Source organism: Trachinotus anak, unplaced genomic scaffold (assembly GCF_046630095.1).
Source record: "Trachinotus anak isolate AG129_WGS33_773 ecotype Australia unplaced genomic scaffold, CSIRO_AGI_Tana_v1 ptg000010l, whole genome shotgun sequence".
Taxonomy (NCBI): Eukaryota; Metazoa; Chordata; class Actinopteri; order Carangiformes; family Carangidae; genus Trachinotus; species Trachinotus anak.
In genome coordinates, this window is record NW_027273861.1 from 24,191,330 (window position 1) to 24,213,127 (window position 21,798).

A 21,798-nucleotide genomic window follows, 5' to 3' on the forward strand; every position below is an offset into this window, starting at 1 on the left:
AAACACAACTTGAAAACACACAAGTTGAAAAATTATTGCAGGAGTTTGCACTTTGGTGCATTTTGGTACAGGCCCTTGCATCACTGTATTTTACTCAGAAGAACATAGCTACACATTGGAAACACTAATGGAATAATAGCATAATAACAAATATAGTAAATTAAACCAAATCTGACCATAGCTCAACAGAACTCGATGGGCTGGACAAATTTGTTTTCAATTTTCATGACCCATTTTCAAGAGTATTCGACAGGTTAGGTCTTAAAGCAGCTATTTTTAAGTTTTGCTATTGCCACACGACCAGCTTTAGAATTAATAACTTTACTTACCAGTCTAGTAGAAATGTTGGGAGTTCAGCATCAAACTTCATTGCTGTACTCACCAAGAGCCGTCTCTAACAGTGGTGAGCAACGCCGATGTTAACTGTTGTCTCTAGTCTTTTATTCTGCTGAAGTTAGCATGCTAACCAGCTAGCCACGGCCCGTCTCGTCACTTTCCGATAGCAGCTCACTGTAGCCTCCGGTCTGCCCTAAATTAGTGCTGCTCAGAGGGTGTATTACAACCTCTTGTCTTCTTGATAATCACCACAACCCACTCCCGGCAAGAAACCGTTCGGCGGCAGAGAAAGCTTACAAATAGCCCCTTTGAAGTGTAAATAGAACTTTTCTGGTTCCATGCATACACAGTTATTTACAAGTTGTTTCTTGCATGTGAACATTTGCATAAATTCAGAAACCCTCCTGAAAATGCATACCCAGAAACCCCTGATGGTTTAAAAAAAAAAAAAAAACACCATTAAAACTAAAGGCACAAGAAGAAGTGAGAGATAAGAAAAACCCCGGTTCAGTGCACTATAAGATTGCTGAAGGGCTGCTGGCTCTGTTTGTCTGTAAGGGGCTGCACTCTACTATAGCAGCCTACAATATGAGGCTTGATGTGAGCAATACCCTTGATAATTTCCTCCGGTTTCTCCATGTGAACTTCAGAGGACCCTCAGCTTGCACTCTGCAGATCTCTGAGCCGGTGCAGCAGGATGTGGCAAATGTGACAGAACTGCTAAAGAATCAAGAAAGAAAATGTCACTGTGAATAATCTACAACTGCAACACGAGCAGCAGACAAGAAAGAAGGACAGAAAAGAAAATGATTTGTGATGCAGCCTCCTCTGTGATTTGCAGAGATGCCCTGTGGCACCTTGAATTCATCACCAGGGATGATTCTGTGCAGATATCTCACCAATCACGGAGGCAGTTGTTCATCAAAAACTGAAATTGAAAAGGTGGACTGTCCGCCTTCTGTGGCACTGATTTTTGGCGCCTACACTTTTTTTTTTTTTTTTTTCAGCAGTTTCAAACGTCAAAGCCTTTCTTTTGACAGTCGTGCTCTAATCGAGAACAGTAATAAATCCTTGGCTTTGCACTGCTTCATTAAGTAGTACCTCCAGTTGGTTGCCATTAAAGACAAGAACCTCTGAAGGAAAGTTGTGTACCATAAAAAGTTAACAAGGGTGTGTTTCTTTTATCTAATTATGTAATCATTTTCACCTCTGTAGGGATTACAGGCAGGTACACATTACAAATATTCCAATAACTCTATCACATTAAAATAATCCACTTGGAATGTGCGCTTGCATGGACTTTATTGGCCAGTGTATTGCCTTGCCAAATGATGTTTCCTTGTGTGAGGCAAAAGTTGAGCAAGTTTCACATTTTATGCTGCACAGCATTGGAATCCCCTCAGAGGCTTCATGGAAATGAGTGAAGGGCGGGCTGCATTTTCTTTGATGCAACACGAATCCCTCAACATGACCCTACACAAACACGTAAAACAAGTTAAGACTTGCCAGCAAGCTGTGCTGACAGACAGAATATAAAATGTAAAAGAATAAAAGAATTTTATAAGAGACTTTTTTGGTGAATTTTCCTCATGGCATCATGTTCCTGCCATATCAAGGCAAAGGTGAGTCTTGAGTTTGATTTATCAAGTTTGTTAATTTAGCGCTTTAAGGCTCAGTGCTGTTCATGTCTTAATATTTACACTTGGTTCAATAGTTCCTTTATTATCAATATGGATGGCTGCTGAACTATAGATATGGACTCTGTGAGCAGCATCTGTGTGTTGCTTCTTTTTTTTTTTTTTATGAAAGTGAGAGTTTTTGGTTTTAAAATATTGACTTTGGATTTTCTGTCAGGTCAGGTCTGGACCTTCATATAAAGAGGGGTTAAGTAAATAGGATTTTCTGAGAGGATTTTCTATGCTCCCCAAATTACCAAGGTGCAAGTACCATGGAAAACAATAGGTCATATCTCTACTAATACCTTGTTCTGGATGTGTCCATATTTTTGGTATTAGTGCGGGGGGTGAGGAGTCTCTTGAGCTGGTTTTTGATCGGCCACCGTGGTTACATTTTTCATGTCACAACACCACTGGAGACAGAAGTGGAGTCTTCAAGTTTTGAGCGCATGCACACACTTTTGAGATTTCTTTCCCTGCTACATAAAGAAGAAATGAACTGTAGAATATTGATGATACACATTTGTATGTATCCAGGGAACTGCAGTTGCCAGCCTTTTTCATTGTTTTGTGAAAATGGGTTTGAGAAGGTGCACTGGCTGGTAGGAGCTTTAAAGTTCTCTCTTAACTGTGGAAAACCATACAATAAACTTATAACTAATAAACTAAAAAAAAAAAAAAATTAGAGATGGGTTCATTGTCAGTTTTGACAGTATCATGCGGGACTAAATCTGTGAACATTTTTCTTATTTACATTTGATCTATTAAATGTCAGAAAACAGTGAAAATGTTCACAATTTGCCATAATTTTTCCTAGCAAAAACCTCTGGGGCTGAAAAATGAACATCGAAGTGCCAAAAACTGCAGTTCCTTAAATGACCACTAGGTTCCAAAGGCAAGTCGATCTCCATAGACTCTCATGTTAAAATTGCCAACTTTACAGCAGAAATAAACATTTTAACAGCCCGGTATAAAAAACTGTTTTGGTCTCTATAGCTAATTTTATATAACTATTATAATATAACTTTATATACAGTCTATTGTTTGGTCTGCTGGTACTGGATAGATGATGTCTGCTCTGCTGCTCGCTACAGTTGTTGCCTATCACTTAATATGCTTCATTTGGTCTTGACCTGCAATTTTGCTGCATTACGCACAGCCAAACATGTCAGAACATTTCAACAGCTTCATTTACCGCCCCAGAAAATACTTTCATTTGGGAGAGGTCAGCGGCTTCCTGTGACTGTCTTCATACTGTCTTACTGTACATGTGTTCTGTGGGCTGTGTGTTTCCAGTTTTATCACCACAATCTTCTTACACTGTGACTCACAATCTGCTCCATCTGCTGTGGACTCATTTAGTAACCAAACCATATGAATTGCATAGAATCAACAGCAGTTTGACAGCTCTTCACAACACGCTACCATTGATTTCCTTTTGGAGATTACCACCAGCCCAACACACACAAGCATGTACATCCAAGCTGCTGATTCTTTTGATCTTTACTACTCTTCCTGGAGGGCAGGTGAGTCATTCAGCCCTCCACCTGCTGTATGTGTATGTCTGTGCCTCCTGTGTAATTTTTTTTTTTTTTTTGCCCTTTCTCTTCAACCTTCATATGCCCACCTGAGGGAAGAGCCCTTACCACAGGGTGGGGATCAATGAACTGCTGTGTTGTGCTCAGCCAGCGTAGGATCTTATTTAGAAGCCCTCCAGGTGGGTAGGATCAGTGGTGCACAGAGGGAGAAAGGCAAAGGCAGCATCCATTATTTATTTCCTCATTTAACACTGGCAGCAGGTTCCTCACCCACATTTATTTGTTCAAAGAGTAGTGTTGTGTGGGGTTAATTCTCTAAAGGGGTTAATATTGGGTACATAATTGGATTCCTGCACCAGGACAGATGGGAGTTTGAAAGATAAGGGATGTGTTGTAAACACACTAAGCCCTGTCACCGATAAAAGATCCATTTGCGCAGCCTGGTCTTTTGCTATAATGTCAGTGCATGCCAGAACAGGGCGGCCTGGTGAAGCTTATTGATCCACCTTTACTTCTTCAATTAGAACAATGAAGAATTAGTCCTTGCCAATAAAACATAACTTATTGTCTTCACCACTGGGGCCAAACACACCGGTCCATCCCTCTAACCATCGCTCTTCTTCACCGTTTATCTGGCCAAAAAGCAGACACTGTTCTAATGAGACCTTAAGAACAGGCTGCTTTGTGCTGTAAGTGATAAAACTCCTCAGAAGAAAAATGGGACTTCCTGAAGGTAAAATGTTGAATCTTAGTGACAGCTTCATCTGTATCTAGGATGGTACTATGTATAACTTTATACTGTCTGATAGTTCTAAGAGGGTATTTGAGGTAAAACAATCCTAAAGGGGGAACTGTACTCTTTCATATTCAGAGTGGGAGACAGAATATTTTTGCTACGTTTAGAACTCTTCTCAAAAATTCAAACTTGCACTGAATTTCCACTGTGTCATTTCACACTGCCATTATCACAAATCCATGTGAGATAATTACTCCTCATTGAGGAGCTGATCAAAACATAATTGCAGTATGATTACCCCGGCAACCAGCATCACATTAACTGTCCATTAACGTCACAAATGTCCTGCGTTAATGCTGCAGTGATCCAGCATCACAACTGCAAGCTCTATATGACATAAACAGTATGTCCCTACATCAAGAGTGACATTGACATATATGCAACCTATAAGGTCATATATTATATCTTCATATATCCAGAGGATGTGTATATATGTGATAATACATTTCTAACATATGAAATACCCATAGTGAAATTTCCTGTACATAATGGACATATGTCAATATATGAAAATGTTCTAATCTCTGTTGTTGTTTTATATGTACATATATTTCATGTATTAAAATTCAATATGTCATTGTCAATAGTCTTACAGTTAAAATCCAAAGTGGAGAAAATTACCACACCAAAACAATATTTTAGGTATATTTGCTTTTGTAGAAACAGCAGGCTATTAAAGGCTCCTGAATTTTTTTTTTTACATTTAAAAATAGTTGTTTTTAAGAGGAAATTCCTCTCAACGTGCAACCTTCCACACTTCCTCAAGCGCCAGTGCTCAGTAACTCCCTTTACTGGGATTCTGCAACAAAAGAAAATGCTAAATGATCTGTTATTAAAATATTTTGCCCATGATAATCACAGCTACTGCCCTAAATGGTTGAGCAGCTACTGTTAAACTTTTAAGCTCTAATTAAAAAATAGAAAGGAAGAAGAAGAACAAATGCATTCAGCCACTGCGCCCCCAGGGATGAAATCTGTCTTCTATCCTGTTGTAAATTGAGCACACCTAGCAGCTCACTGCAGAATAATCAGGAATTAGGGGATAAATGCAGCAACTGTGAAGAGTAATACGAGCCTGTATTGCTCCTGCACCCTGAGTTTATAAAGCCCCCCCCCCAAGCTCACGGCTATGCTTTTCTGTTTGAATGCAGGATTTAAAAGTCACTGGAGAAGCACAGTGGGTGAGTAAGAAGTGTTTTTATGTCATGCTATAAGCTTCCACTCAAGATATTTTTCTACCCTTTTAGATTCCCTCTTTTTTTCATCTCTGAATGCATGAGAATTGTGCTTTGAAATAGCACAGAGGGAGTGTGAAGTTCTGATTGCTGCGTAATAAATGAGAGAGAGAGAGACGCTCGCTGTGCCTTGTGCTTTGACAAGAATTAAGGGCAAGTGTGCCACAGCAGACACTGAATGGCGGCCAGATATTGCAAATAAACAATTTCAGGCTAAATGCATACTAAAAAAAAATTACGCCTTATTTGCTGAAAATGCATCTTGTTTTTTTTTACTGTTTATGAATGACAATTCAGGGTCTGTTTTCAGGAGAGAAAATTATGTACTATGAAATACAGCCTTTCCATATTATATCCATTGTGGACATCAGCACTATTTACAGCCATTGTCTTTAATCTTCAGCCTTCTGTAGCCAGTATTAGACTCTGGTATGAAGGTGAGGGACACAGAAGAGGCCATGGCCAGCTCATCGCCCTCATGTCCTTCAGCAGATGGCATTAACCCCTGGTGCTGACAGCAGTCCTCTTCATAGTGGCTCTGGATGGCCTTGCTGGAAATTGACTGTCAGGTCTTTACTTGAGCAGATTAAGCAGTAGCCCAAAGATTGTACTGGTTATTTCTTTAATCCTTACAAATTCTGCCACAGAGTTACTGTCCTTCACCACCATGTAAACACAACCACAAGCTGTTTGGACCACACACTTTTTGTATTTCTCTGTGTGTGTGTGTGTGTGTGTGTGTGTGTGTGTGTGTTTTGTTTTTTGCTTTTTTTCACAGCAGCAGACATGGCTAGACATGTTATGACAGGCAACTCTCCAATGTGTTGTTTTTACAGTTTTATTGCTGAGGGTTTCAATATAAAGACACATGATTGGCTGTTATCGTGTAACCTGCTATTTGTGAAATGAGGAAAACACAACAAACCCTTTGATGTAGCTGCATATGTACATGCAGGCCAAGATTATTTTGGCCTTTTATCACATAACGGTCATGAGTGTTTTATTAAATGTCAGACGCTCTGAAGCCTTGGCCTCTGATTTATGCATTTTGTGTCAAACAAATCAGAACACGCAGATATTTTATACACACTGCTGAATGGGACACATTTTACTATTTTCAGTAACAGCAGCTTCTTTGAGATATATTTTCAGGAGCCTCCCTAGATCTGTTTAAAAAGATGCTTCTTATAGCTCACTTCTTGCCTGTCAGTCATCAAATTTAGACCTGTCTTCAGTATCAAAAGTAATTCAGTTGAGATATATATATATATATGCCAAAAAAGGCCCTAGGGTGCTGCGGCCCCTGGGCAAACTCAATAAATGCATGGCAACACATTTCACTTAAAGCATGATGAGATCTGTAGTGCCAAATATATTCAGCCCAAACTGAAATAAGAGAGAAGAAAAAGACAGGGTTGTCGAAATTGTTTGTTTTTGTTTAGTTTCTTTGTTTCATTTTGCACTTCAAGTGTAGTTTTTAAAATTGTGAGTCTCTCTTCTGATTGGCTGACTGTTTTCTGAGTGATCGAATAAAAATATAGCAGATTTCAGGTCAACACACAGAGAAACAAAATCCTGCGAGGTTGGATGGTGGTTCCTGGTGGGATCATGGCTGAGAACAGTGACAGCTTTGTTGTGACATCACAAAGTGACAGAAGTCCCGATGGCTAGTTTTAAGGCTCAGTTTCTGAATACAGGCTGTGTGCATTTTTCTGTGCACCGAGCACTTAAATACTTCCACAGTATAAATATAGAACCTAGACCTTTATAATCGCAAACCCATGGAAATCTAACTTTACATAATATGGGACCTTTAACATTAGCAAAGCACACAGTATAGGTTCTTTTGTATTGGCTTCTATTGTAAGCTTTTTTGTTTGTTTGTTTGTTTATTTATTTATTTTTTATGCTTCAATGTCACAGCACTATGAACTGCAGGTAATTCCCTCAACCAAAGTCTGCAGAAATCTGGATTTAAGGAAAGTGTGCTAGCGAGCCCTCATGAACTTGATGATTTGACAGTGGGACAACCCTAAGCCCTCATGGTCTGTGAGGCTGGTAGGGTGGACATTGGGACTGGGCCTGACACTCTTCTGATTCAGTCCTATACAGAGTTTCTGTATAGAGTTTCTGATGAAAACCTGAGTAACACACACAGTCCCATTGACTGTGTTTATGAGTAACTGAACTTGTGCCACCTTGTTTTTGTTTGTGTTTTTTCCTCGACTAAGACACAAATTCCAGTTTCAGCTGAATCCTGCAATTCAGAATTTATAATATGAATATGATAACTATCAGCAAAGTGATGTGCACTTTTACAAACAAAAATGTCAGCGCTCCAAATGCCATAGCAATCAGCACCTAATTTGGACTGTCCTGTAAAACTTTTAAATCTGTTCCCCTTAACTAAATTTAAGTACAGTATACTGTGCAGCAGCCAACCTGGCATAGAAGTTGTTTAATTTTTGCCTCTTTTCTTGGCAACAGGGACGTCAGCAGAGTCATACATCAGCAGTGTTCTTGCTGTGGAGATTGGCAGAACAGTGATGAGATTTCATAAAGTAAAAGTCGTCAGACGGTCCTGCTGACCAGCAGTGAGTGGGCGCAACCTTGCTAAACATTAAAATATATATTTCTCATCTGTTTTCCTCACATCAGTGAGTGTTATTTACATCAGCTGCTCAGTGTATTTGATGGATTTGATATTTAGCCTCAGAAACCAAAAGTTATACTTTACATCATAGCTTTGCTGGTATTAGTTCAGGTTTTGGGATTTATTTTGCCAGAAGTTTCACAACAGCAAATGGCTTCTATTTATTTTCTTGCTGTAACAGAATCAATTAGCAGACCCTTGAAACTTTCTCGAGTTCTCTAATCTATCAAAGTGAACATCAAGTCCGCATTAATAGTTGTCAAAGTTCCATTAATGTTGAGTGATGATATTGTGCACATGTTTCCAATCAGGCAGCTAATTAAACACCACCAATGCCTGTGTGGAAAAAAAAACAAACAAAAAAACACCCTATATGTGCTCATCAGTACGTCTGACTGGTGATGACCACATGGAATATGTTGTGAGCTACTTTATCTTGTCCTTTATGAAATATGACCATTTGCCAAATTTATTAGTTATATGAGAATTCAGTTTTCTTTCCCTCCTGGAGCTCAGCAGATCTTTTTAAACATGAGTTTACAGACTGCACCACTACTTCCTATTCACTGTATTCTATTAAGGACACACACACACACACACACACACACACACACACACACACACACACAGTAATGGAGATGGAAAATTCATACACATGCATATCATACATTTCTAATTTCCTTTGCTGTGTGTTTGTGCAGTTGGGCTTTTCTCTGCTCTACGCTCTATGTGCAGCTAGTCTTAATATTCACACAAACATTGTTTCAGGTGACCATGGAGATGTAATGCTCATTATCCACACACTCACATCCAAAGGAGCAACCTGTCATCATTGACAAGTCTCCCTAGTAGCAGGAGTTGTGGCATGTATATTAGTTGCTGTATGTTGCAAGAACACCACAGACGTTCACAGCAGACGAGCGGTCCTCAGCTTGACGTGAGGAGGTGGAGGCAGCGGGGTCCGTATGCAACACGACCGCAGCAGGGGAGCGGCAAAACTCAGCGTGTCACTTCTCATTTCAGAAATGTGGCTGTAGTGACAAACTTCAATTCATCCCCGCGCTACAGGAATCGCCAAGTAAATATCGGGTGGCTTTCAAATGCTGCGACAGCTTGTTCTCTGAAAACCATGCTCATACACAACACATCCACACTGTAGGTTTATAACAGCAATAAGTGAAAGGGGAAAAAAACATAAAGCAACTCATAAATGTAAGTATAGAAGCTTGTTTTTCTGTTTTTGTTTTGGCTTTTTGAAATGCATACACATGCAGCTGAGCTCGGGTCTTTCGGCGCGTGACGAATAACTCTGCGCTGCATACACTTTCATTCCTGCATTGCACATTAACAAGAAGGATGGCAGCTGATGCATTTGAAAAGAAATGTAATTGAGACTGGGTGCAGTGGACACTCAGATATTAATTTCTCAGAGGGCAGGGCCTGCTGCAGGGCATCAGATAAAATGTAATTAGGCCCACATTTCATTTGAGAGCTGCTGCACTGCAAACACAGACCTGAGGGGAACTCAGGTCACCACTTTGATGATAAGTAATATTGAATGCCAAAAGATGTATCAATCATGCCTGCAGACTACTTAACTAGAATTTATAATTCGTATCTCAACTGTAGACCATGTTTAACAAAAAGAAAGTGTTTTATGGGGATGTACAGCCCTATTTAGGTGTAAACCCTCATGAAATGTTAAGCACAGAGAATACCTTCCCCATAACTGTAACTCTTCAGCCAGTTTTAGTAATTGAAAACAACAAGCACAACAAAGTGCTGTAGTAGTGGCTCTAGGCTAGTATAAGAGCAAAATAGATGGGATACAGTTGAAATAACAATCAAATACTCAAGGTCTACAAACTGGCTTTTGACCACATCACACAGTCTTAATCAGCAGATGCAGTTTGCATCGTTGTCATGAAATTGTAGATTTTTTTTTTTAGACTTTCCATTACTCTCAGCATTTTTAGGATTTTCTGTCTGTGTTGTTTATCCTCGACCTTGGAAACAGCAGGCGACAAATCAATCTGCAGATGGAGTTTTTCAGTTACATGTTACATGGTAAGAATAATAAGGAAGTTTGAGTTTCTGCGCTTCATGACAACTATACAAACTCCATCTTCTGATGAAGAAATTGTAACATGTTCAAAAAGAAAAGGTAATCACATCCCACGTAGATTGCAATGGCCACAGTTTTGAATCCAACCAGAGACCTTTGGCATTCACCTCATTCTCTCTCCCAACGTTTCCAAGACTGTCCTACGTGACATCTAGCTAACATAGTAATAGTAATTAGAGTACTCATAGCGACAAAGGTATGCAGTCAATGAACTCTTCTCAAGAAGTAGATTATGTCCAGCCCCACAGAGCATGTGTCAGTGACAGGGAAAGCAATCTTAGGCAGCTGTCTTCATTTTTTCTATGAGGAAAAAATTGTTTTCAATTTTGCTAAATACAATTTTGTGTATAAAATATGCATTTACACACAAAAATGCAACTTCCAGTGTTCCAGTGATCAGGAAGTGCAACAGGATTTTACATCCTTCATTTGATATGCATTTTTATTGGATCCACATCTACCCTAGACACATTCAAAGATATTCTATTGTAAAATTCTATTAAAGGTGCAACCAGAGCTCTGCCATGCTGCCAGATACATACTTACATACATCGCCTGGTCTGAATGTGTGAAACCCTTTGTGCTTCAGAGACATTGCAGGCTGAGCCAAAGTCAATTACTTTTACCCTCAATGGCTGCTGCAAATGCTCTGTAATTATTATATTCCCAAGTTTAGAGCTGCATGCACAATCTGACCTCAAACTGAAATCCTGAGTAACAATATTATGAGAAGGTCAACTGTACTACTGGTGCATTTGACATTTTTGAAGGTCTTACTGGGGGCATTGCTTGGATCAGAGTTAACCTCAGGGCAAGTTACTGACTTTCAGGTAGAACAGAAATAAAAATAAAAACAAACATGCTGGACAGTGATACAATGTGATATAATAGCAAATGTATATGGGTGATGTTATTTCTACATGCTTTAATAGCTCTGAGGGCAGTAAATTTTCGCTCAGTAAATTCCCAGTGATGCTTTAAAGCTTTGACGATTTCTGCAGCTGAGTTGACGTTTACAAAACAAATCTATAAAAATGTCTGTTTCATTTGATTATTTTCTCTGACAAAAAAGCAATGTAAACACAGTCTTGTCAGATGTCAGAAACATTTGTTGAATTTAAGTAAGTTAGAGCAGAATGGTCGAAGTTGATAAATTACCCATACAGAAATGTAATATATGACTATAATATATATGATTTTGTGCCCCTATGGAGATATGTTATTAACACATACTTTGGCATATATCAAGAGGATACATACAATTCTTGATATTTGAAGAAATATATTTACAATATCTGTAGTAAAATTTGTATAAATTTCAATATGTACATACTATATTTCAAACCTGAAAATTCAATATATGTACGTATCTCATGTTTGCATATGCGTGGTATCAATTAATAATTACTATTCAGAGTTTAGTGTTTTGACATTTGCTTCCCTCGCAGGTTTTTACTAAACATCAGTCAATCATTAATTAATCATTATATTTATAGTCATGTGTATTACACTATATGGTATGATTTAAAAATGAACTACCTTTCTTCTGGTGTCAAACAGATGTATTTATTTACTAAATATTCCCGCAAATGGCAGCTCTTTCTGTTTCGTTGCCACTGGCTAGATTCAAGGCACTTCCTTCCACCACTGTGCAGGGTAATGACATTAATCATAAACAGCTGCCTGCATGTACTATGTCTGAATGAGTGTCAAAGAGCTTGCCTCTGTGCTCCCTTAATATCACACAGTAAGTAATATTTCCACCCACTGACAAAATAGGCAAATCACTGCTTAATCTCAAAGTCATACACACAGTATTGAATATAATGTATCTCACATTTACGTTATAGCTTACATTGCACTTGCAGATTCAGAGGCATTTTGTAATGCGGGCAGAGGCATTAATCTAAACACCTCAACCAACCTCCCCCCATTCCCTCCCTGCACAGGCAACAATCTACAATCTGTTTCTCCCGTGGTGGCTCCTTCTGACTTATGCACAACTTAGATCTTGCCAGAGTAATTTATTACTTTCCTTTGCATTGGGCGAATCTCCATTCTGCAGGATAAAATGGCGACAGAGCCTGAGATGCTCACACATTATTACACAGTACAGAGACGGCGCAATCTGGGTGACAAGTCTTGCACCGTAGCTCTACATATAAAGCTTTGTCGTTGCAGTTATGAGCTAATTCAGAGAGAATCTTACCAGGTCTTCAGCAGCGTGAACATTATGACTCTGACCCTTGTATGTTTGACTGGATTCACAGACATAGGGTACATCCAGAGAACTGGAATGTCATCACCTTTCATGGTGAATCACAAGGACGTAGTGAATCATGATTAGATGTGATAGCCATAACTGTGCCTATAGAGTAGTAAAAATCACACAGCCAGTTGGGAACTGGCAGTTATATATATGTCCCAGTGACTCATAAAACAAACATGAATTTAAATAGGAATATTATTTGCATATTGTTGAATGCAAATGCATAGGGTGACTCTGGCTCCCTTATGTTGCCTGTGTGCAAATACTATTTATGTGTGATGAGCTATTGGTTTCTGAGGATGCAGCTTGAATTCAGTAGAAGAGGAAGTCGATTTTTGCACCAAGGCGCGCCCCAGTTCTGAAGTGAGCAATTTGGGCTTGTGTTGTCCACAATGGTGAGCTGTGTGACTATCTCTGATTGACTTGCAAGACATTAATAGCCCAAGTTAGAATTTGCATCATTTCCAAATCAATTGCTGTGGCCTCTTTGCTCAAGCTCTGGGGACAAACAATCAATGTAACTGTGGAAATAATGTCTGAGTTTTTGTTTAAGTTTAAATGTGTGGACAGCTTCCTGCAAGTGACAACAGGGAGTTCAGAGGGACAAAGCAAACAACAGGCAATACATATAGCTGCAGGCCATCAAAATATTATTCTGTCTCTAAAATAGGGCTCAACAATATGAAAAAAGAAAAAAAATGACATTGTGATTATTTGGCAGATATTGCAATGTCGATTTGAGTCACAATTTCAGTTGTAGTGGTCATTTTTTGAATTTCATTTTCACAAAAAAAATAAATAAATAAATTATATATATATATATATATATATATATATATATATATATAATAAAATATGAAAATAATGATGATGTGATTTTTGTTGGGTTGTGTACCAAACAAGCATGTTCCTTTATGTCTGGAGAATATGATTTGTTGGACAGGGGCGTCTCTGAAGCACCACAATGCTTCATTTTTAGGATGTTGTGACACATTTTACCTCAACCCTATCAAGAAAGCTATAGCTCTTGCGTTTTGGATATTGCACTTGGCAATATTGCGATTTTAATAATATTTTTATTACTTGTTCAGCCTTACTATAAACCATACAGTACTGAATCATAATGGATTGAATCAGTACAACTCTAAAAATGGAACAATAAATAAAAAAACGATCTCAATGTCAAAAAGAGCTGATGCAAATTCAACCAGTTTCCACAGGACTTGTTAAATTTTATTCTTTTTTTAGAATTAAATATCATCAGATGGGAAGAATTCTAGTCATTTACTAATTATGGAAGTTTTCGAAATAAAAACCATTTACAAGCCAACGTCAAACTATCACAGCAAGAACTTTTCAAATTGTCAGACAGCCTCCCACCAGGAAGGCATTCAAGTTCACCATTTTCAAAGTTACCAAAACTTAATCATCACCATCCAAAACATAAAATTCTGATTAATTTTAATTAATACAGAATGTTGGCACCACTACACAGCACGGTAGGGGTTATCTGTGAGATGAGGAAAGTTACAAAAAAGTGGTTAACTTCTGAAGTAACTGAAGTAATGATTGGCAGCTACAGATAAGAAATGCCCATGAACAAGACACTCCTAAGATTCTAAGATATTCATATACTTATTTTTACTGCCAGTGGAACATTTTACATATTAAAACTATTTAAATCAATGTAATGTTTTACTGTTTTTCCAATTTCCATCAAAAGCTATGCAAAAGTGATACCAAAGTTTGTGCAAATTTTTTCAAAAAATATTGAAACTTTTATCACTTTGAAGCACTATCATCAACAGATAGAAGTCAAAAACAGGTTATGAAATTCTGTAGGTATCAATAAACGCTTAAATGAGTGGGTGTATTCCAACCAAGCTTGTATCCTAGGGGTTACGTCCACATTGGAAAATTACACACCTTTTGGTTTTACAGCCAATGCCAACGTTCAGTGCCAGTGCAGGAAGTAGTGCAGCCTTTATGTAGCAAGGGGGAAAGTGAGGGTGTGAAGTTTGTGTGTGTGTGTGTGTGTGTGTGTGTATGTATATGTATATGTGTGTGTATGTATATATATATATATATATATATATATATATATATATATACATACACACACGCATATATACATACATTCACTATTTATTTAGAACACCATATCAACACCGTATGGTTCCTCCCTTTGCTCCACAAACAGCCTCAGTTCTATTTGTCATGAATTCCATCAGATGTTGGAAATCTTCCCTTGAGATTCTGCTCCATGTTGATTGCTTCACATTATTTCTGCCGATTCTTCTGCTGCACATTCATGCTGCCAATCTACTGTTCCTCCACATCCCAAATGTGCTCCATGGGATTCAGATACAGATCTGGTGACTGAAGTACACTGAACTCATTGTTTTGTTCATGAAACCAGTTTGACATGATTTTTGCTTTGTAACATGGAGCTTTATCCTGATGGAGGTGGTCATTAGAAGATGGTAAACTGTGGCCACAAAGAGATGCACGTGGCCAGCAACAATACTCAGATGGCCGATGGCATTCAGACCGTGATTGATCGGTATGAAAGAGCTCAAAGTGAGCCAAGAAAGCATTCCCCACTCCATTAACCCCCCACCACCAGTCTGGGCCGTTGACACAAGGCATGTTAAGGACCATGAATTCTTGCTGTTGACGTCAAATTCTGACCTTATCATCTGCTGCCTCTGCAGAAATCCATAAACATCAGACCAGGCTACATTTATCTAGTGTTCAGCTGTCCAGTGTTGGTGGGTCTGTGCCCACTGCCGCCTCAGTTTTGTTATTTGCTGACAGGAGTGGAGCCTGACATGGTCTTCCTGTTTTTGTAGCCCATCCACCTCATGGTTTGAAGTGTTGTAAAGAGTTGTTATCTGAGTTATCATAGCCAGCCAGTCTGGCATTCTCCTCTGACCTCTCTCATCAACATGATGTTTCCATCCTCAGAGCTGCTGCTTACTCCAGAGACGATTGTGTGTGAAAATTCCAGGATATCAGCAGTTTCAGAAATATTCAAACCAGCCCATCTGGCACCAGCATTGGTGTCATGGTCAAAGTCACTGAGATCACATTCCCCCCCATTCTGTTTGTTGTGATTCAGGTGCTCTGTGAGTGTACATCTCCCAAACAAATAAATTGCCAAAGAAACAAGAATCTAGACTAGCATTAGTCTGTAAGGTACAAAATAGTTACCTGAGGGTCTCCTGGATCCGGGGAAACTCTTTGAAAATATTTGCTTGGGTCATTTTTTATCAAACATTACATTTCTTTTGTAAATGGTGAATGAAGAGGAAAAACCATTCTATTGCCTTCAGAAATAAATCCAAACACTCCAAATGGCTGAATTTCACTTGAGAAAGCTGCCCTACTTCTGAAACTTTGATAAAGTTTAAGGCCCACAGCATGTCGCTTTCTACATTTTTCAAGATGGAAAGCAATACCAGTGTGATTGCAATAATGACTGTTGTCTCTTTGATTGATTATCAGCCTGGACTTCAATACCTCACCAGAGGTCTGGAGGTAAAATGCATGCTCAGTTGTTTAGTGATTTTGAATTCCTTATCCATCATACTTGTTGGCATAGCCACAAAAATGCCTGCATCTCTCTCCTCCACTGTGTTCATTCTCAGCGATAAGAAATTGTAAAATTCACAGACCTTCCATGAGGTAAAGGTGGTATTGTTTCCATGGAAGAACACCCTGTGGTTGAGCTTTTTCGTCCAGACGGTGACTATATTTCTTGTCAGATCATTTGAAAGAGGTTTGTTGCTGCCTGCCAGTGTCACACTACACATGGAGCCCCTTTGGATTAAAAGGTCATCCTCTCCGATTGCAGTCTCATCAGTCAGCGCTGCGAGACAAGAGACAACACTGAGGTTTGTCTGCAAGTGTTTCAGACACCAGGAGAGACAGAAAGAAAAGACTGCCATCTTTCTTGTTGTTATGATTACTGATGATTGATTTCAGAGACAGGAACAGATAAACACAGAAAGAGAGATCAGGGTGGGATGCTAAGTCTCTTTTTTTTTAATAATAGCAACACAACAATATGAATTCTCTTGGCCAAATTATTATTGGTGATATCAGGCACAGGGAATCTGGAGAATGAGGAGTAATGATAACAATAGTGGGGGATGGAAAACTATGGGATATGCCTCCTGCACATTCTTTTTAATGGGGTTTACTCAAGTTACATTTCTTCTTGCACAATAAGCAATTTTTGCCCAGTCGATAAAAGCCGCCGCTAAATTGTTTACTTCCCTTGCAGGTAAATCATTTCAAAATTGGTTTGATATTAAGGCATATCCCTGAGAGCATGTACACTCTGGATCTGGGTGATTACAAAGCAAACTTCTGCAACCTTTCTGGACTTCATAAGGACCCCTGTACTCTTTCTAATTAGCTCTTCATCCCTCCAGGACACAAGATAATGGCAAGGTGTGAATTAAATTTGTAGGTGGATTTTTGCCCCTGGTATGTGTCAGATGCTGTATGTGTTAGACGAACAAAACCATTTCATTTGTAAAGCTACAGAGTCAAGAACATGTAAGTCATGTTATTAAAGCATAATCTTGTTTCTGGGTCCCATTTGCTAAAAAAATATGGGTCACAATTCTACTTTTCCAGTGTTTATGCACTACACTCTATGTATAGATGTAAGTGCTGTATGACTGTATGTGTGAACGGGTGAATGTGGCCCAGATCATGAAGCGCTTTGAGCGGTAGATAAGACTACAAAAGCACTATATAAGTAGTCCGTTTACCATTTACACTGCAGTGAAAAATTTTAATCAGAAAATGAAAAAAAAGGAAAAGTATACTCAAATATGTCACAAGGCTTAGGCAACTATATTTGCTTGGTTTCAATGTAGAACCGAGGAGCTTTTACAGCTGGAAAATCTTCAGCTAATTGTGGATGCTGATGAGGAAACAAAATGTTAAATGTTAAATCTTGGGAAAAACATTTTTTGCAGGTTAGGTCCTCATCTGTTCAGTGGTTTAATTTCATCTTGATGAAGTTACAGATGCTGCAATCCAAACCGATTTTACCCACATTTTACTACTTGGCTCCTTCTGTGCAGCTTCTAAAATATTACTGCCATGTGAACTCAGTGTCATGGTGACCCGGCTCACTCTCCCTCTCCTCCCTCAACAGCCACACTCAGACAGCTTCAGGCTGTCTATACATGATCACCAGTAGAATGACTTTGCACCGACATGAGCCACTGCTTTCCTACAGAGAGAGTAATTATGGTAAATCTCACTGCAGCTCTACCTTGTTGGATACTGCACAGATTTTTACAGTTGTAATTATTTTAAATTTAACCCTCTTCTAATTACAGTGTAGATGAACAAGAAACTCAAACATGAGGAGCAGCTACAGCTCTCCAGAGACCTCGCATCTACTGTGATTTAATAAGTACTGCTTTTCATTAGGATGGATCTGGCGGTTCTTGTTCATAAATGATATGATGGCAAATCTGCATTGAGCTGAGCTCTCAGCCCTGACTCTGTGTTCAACCCAGCTCAAGTGGAACAGCAAAGTGTTTATCAATTAAAATAAAATAAAATCTGGTTGGTGTGCAGCTTTGCCTTGTGACAGTCAGCCATCGTGACTTGCATTGCTGCTCGTCCCTGGAGATTAGAAGCATGTTCAACTCGTTGGCTTAGGACTGCATCATAGCAATGAGCCACCCCCATAGCCACCCCCAGAAAAAATTGGGGTGTTTTTTTCTTTGACTCAGTTTATGGTGAATTTATATTGATATGGTAACACCATATCAAGAGTGGTGTTACCATATATGTCACCTATAAGGAAGACATATCATTATCACACACACACACACATATATATATATATATATTAAGGCTGTCAAAGCACGTTAATGTAACATGCCTTTAACGGGAGTAATTTTTTTAACATGATTAACGCTTGTGACATTTGAACCTCGGGCCACTCCGTAGCTCGGGAAATCGGGAAGCAATGCACCGAGGTCGATGCTGTCGTGAGCAGTAATGGATTATTATTAACATTATAGTATAATGTTACAGCATCTTGTTTTACAATGCAGTTTGCACATGTTAGTTACTTGAACTGAGAGTATTTCTCATTGTAGCAATAAATAAACATTATTTTTTTGCATAAAGCAAGCATTTGTCTATTCTCATCTTGAAAAGAGTATTACAATTTGAAAAAAATCTGTTTAAGGTACATTTAGAACAGATTAAAAATATGCGATTAATCATGATTAACTATGATCACTCATGCGATTAATCGTGATTAAATATTTTAATCGATTGACAGTCTAGCCCATACAAACATACATGTTTGTATGGGCTAGACATGCAGTATATGTCAATGTTTGTTATATTATTTTTTGAACATATGTTTTTATTTTATATGTTCATATTTGAAATTCATTATATGTAACTACATTAAATTTGTGCTAGTATCAACAAGGAGGGTAAGAATTTTTCTGGATTTGTCTGGTCCAGCTTTTCTGCTAGAAGTGCTAAGAGGAGTTGGTTTTAGTGGGGCATTTCGGATCGGATCGGATCGGATGTGGCTTTATTGTCACTGTAACTGTACAAGTACAATTGCAGCGAAATTACAACAATCACCCCGTCAACACATAACATAACAAGATGACTGTAGCGAAAATTCTTAAAAACAGCTCACACTTGAACTTTAGTTCACCTTGTACAGCAAGCTACGGAACTGTTACGCCAACCCATAGAGCAGTGTTTGACAAATTATGATAATCGGAAGGCTTATGTTATTTTTCAGAAGGAAAATGTATGTTCCATTCTACATTCTGCGATGAATTAATGGTTACATGCACTTATCAGACACTGTTGCTGCCATTCATTGCTTCATACAGAAGGATTCTTCTGTTGATACATTCCGCATTTCTCAATAGACCTCTGTGTCACACCGCTGCCAATTTTCTGAGGCCTTTCAGAGATCATTCTTACTGAAGGATTGGTGTTGCTAAAGGATGTTTTTCACAACAAGGCATGGTGCATTACCATAGCCAGCCTCAGTTTACAGGCAGCGGAATAAATATTTCCCATTGTCAGTAAACTACCAGGTGAATGAGGGATGATGGGAAGATTTACAGAGTGAGTAGGCAGAGTCCTGATTATTGAGGTGTACATTTTCACCCTCCCTGTGCATTTGTCTTGTTAGCTGTTCATTAATAACAAACAGGGCTTGAGAAATTGTTTTTCAGCCTTATCGCACTGCTTTTTCTTTTCATGCACCATCATTCCATACCCTTAGTACAGTACGTGCCCTCCACGATGACCCATAACTCTCAACTAAATCAACCTCGTGTGGAAAGCACGAGCAGATGAATCAAGGCAGCACGTCAGCAGGATTTATCCTCTCACAGGAGGGATATACAGTAAGCAGACACCACCACAAACAATATTAATTTTTTTTTTGCTTATTAATTTTCAAGCGCACACATGCAACCACAAATATGAAAAACTGCAATATGTATTATGGCTTTTCAGTGCTCTGATGTATAAAGCACAGGCTCTGCCAGAATTATTGCATTGGTGTGTTCAACACTGCAGGGACCTCTAAAAATAAATGAGCAAGCAGACTGTAGGAAGTGTCGTTGGGTGGTTATTTAATCAGCATGCCTGTATTATAATACTGTAGGTTTAGCTGTTCGTCAGTGTCTCTGTTATTGCTACATAAACGTGATTGGCACTTTAATGCAGTTTGAGGTAAACGCTCGGTAGCTGCTGACTTTTATTGCATACTGTTGTTACATCTAATCGCTAGGGTGGAGATGGACACATGGATAGAAGCTGCTGATTGCTGATACTCTCAATTTGCTGCTCTTTGATCATCAAACAATAGTATTTACATTTCATAATCAAAAAAAACAAAAAAAAAGGAAAAAGAAGCAGATGGATGGAAAGTAAGAAGATGAGGGTAAAATATAAGAAGAAGGAAGAGACAGAGTAATGAAAAGAAAACAGTAGATGAGTAAGAGAGGAAAGACAAGGAAACAAAGGAAAGAGGAGATGTAAAAAGGAAGTAAAGGTAGAAAGGAGAGTGAGGAGAAGGAAAAAAAGGAGAAAAAACGAAACATGAGGTTTTGAAGGAAAAGAAGGAAATGTAGGAAAATGAGACAGAAGAGAAGTAGAGGACAAGAAAGAATGAAAAGAAAGATGGGGAGAGGGAAAGGGGGCAACAGACAAAGGAAATGAGAAGGAAAAGAAGGCAGAAGAATAGAGGAGGGAGAAGGAGAAAGATACAGAGACAAAGCATGAAGAAGACAAGGAAGGACAGAGGACACCGGAGACCAGGGGGAAAAAAACAACTTGGAAAAAGAGAAGAGATGGAAAAGATGAGTAGGAAAAGAAGGGTAAGGGGGGATAGCCCAATCTATGCACTAAAGGTAACAAGACTATTTCAGTGGAAGCATATTTTTTTGTGTGTAAGCTTGTGTGTGTCTGTGCAAATTTCTGCGCATATGATGGCATTAATAGCCCTTTCAAAATCTCTTGTTCAGAATCCTTTCATCTCCAGTAATCCTGTTCTCTTTGGAAGTGCGGATTACGTCCATGTGCCTTGGACTGAAGTCGTCAGCCTCACAGAAACATGATAACCTTTCACTCTCACCTTCAAAGTCGCCCAGCCACAAGAACTCTGGCCAACATGCAGACATGGTCACACGCGTCCGCAAAGGGGAGAATGTTTATCTTGCCCTGTCACTATGAGACGGCGCGGTGCCATTACATATGCGGCTGCCATTACTGCCAGAAGCTCGCCAACACAGCCAAGCACCGCTGGTTTCCATGGAGGTAATCTGCAACGGCAGAGGCAGGCTAGATTATGGATAGGAGACGAGACTACGGGCTGGCCACAGGCATCCCCCCAAGCTTTTGTCTGTCACGCTGTTTCACTCAAGTGCAGGGCACCTCTTTGGGGGATGAAAGGATCTATCTGTCTGTAACTGAGCTTGCAGAGAGGATGAAATGGATTTGACTGGGAAGCGGGGCTGGGTGGGGCCAGGGAACCGTTTAAACGTCTCCACTCGGCTCAAGTCGGGAAAAGCAGATACACAGAGCACGACCGCTTGGCTCACAACAGGTGTCCAAAGCAATCATGTAACACCAAATGAAGACAA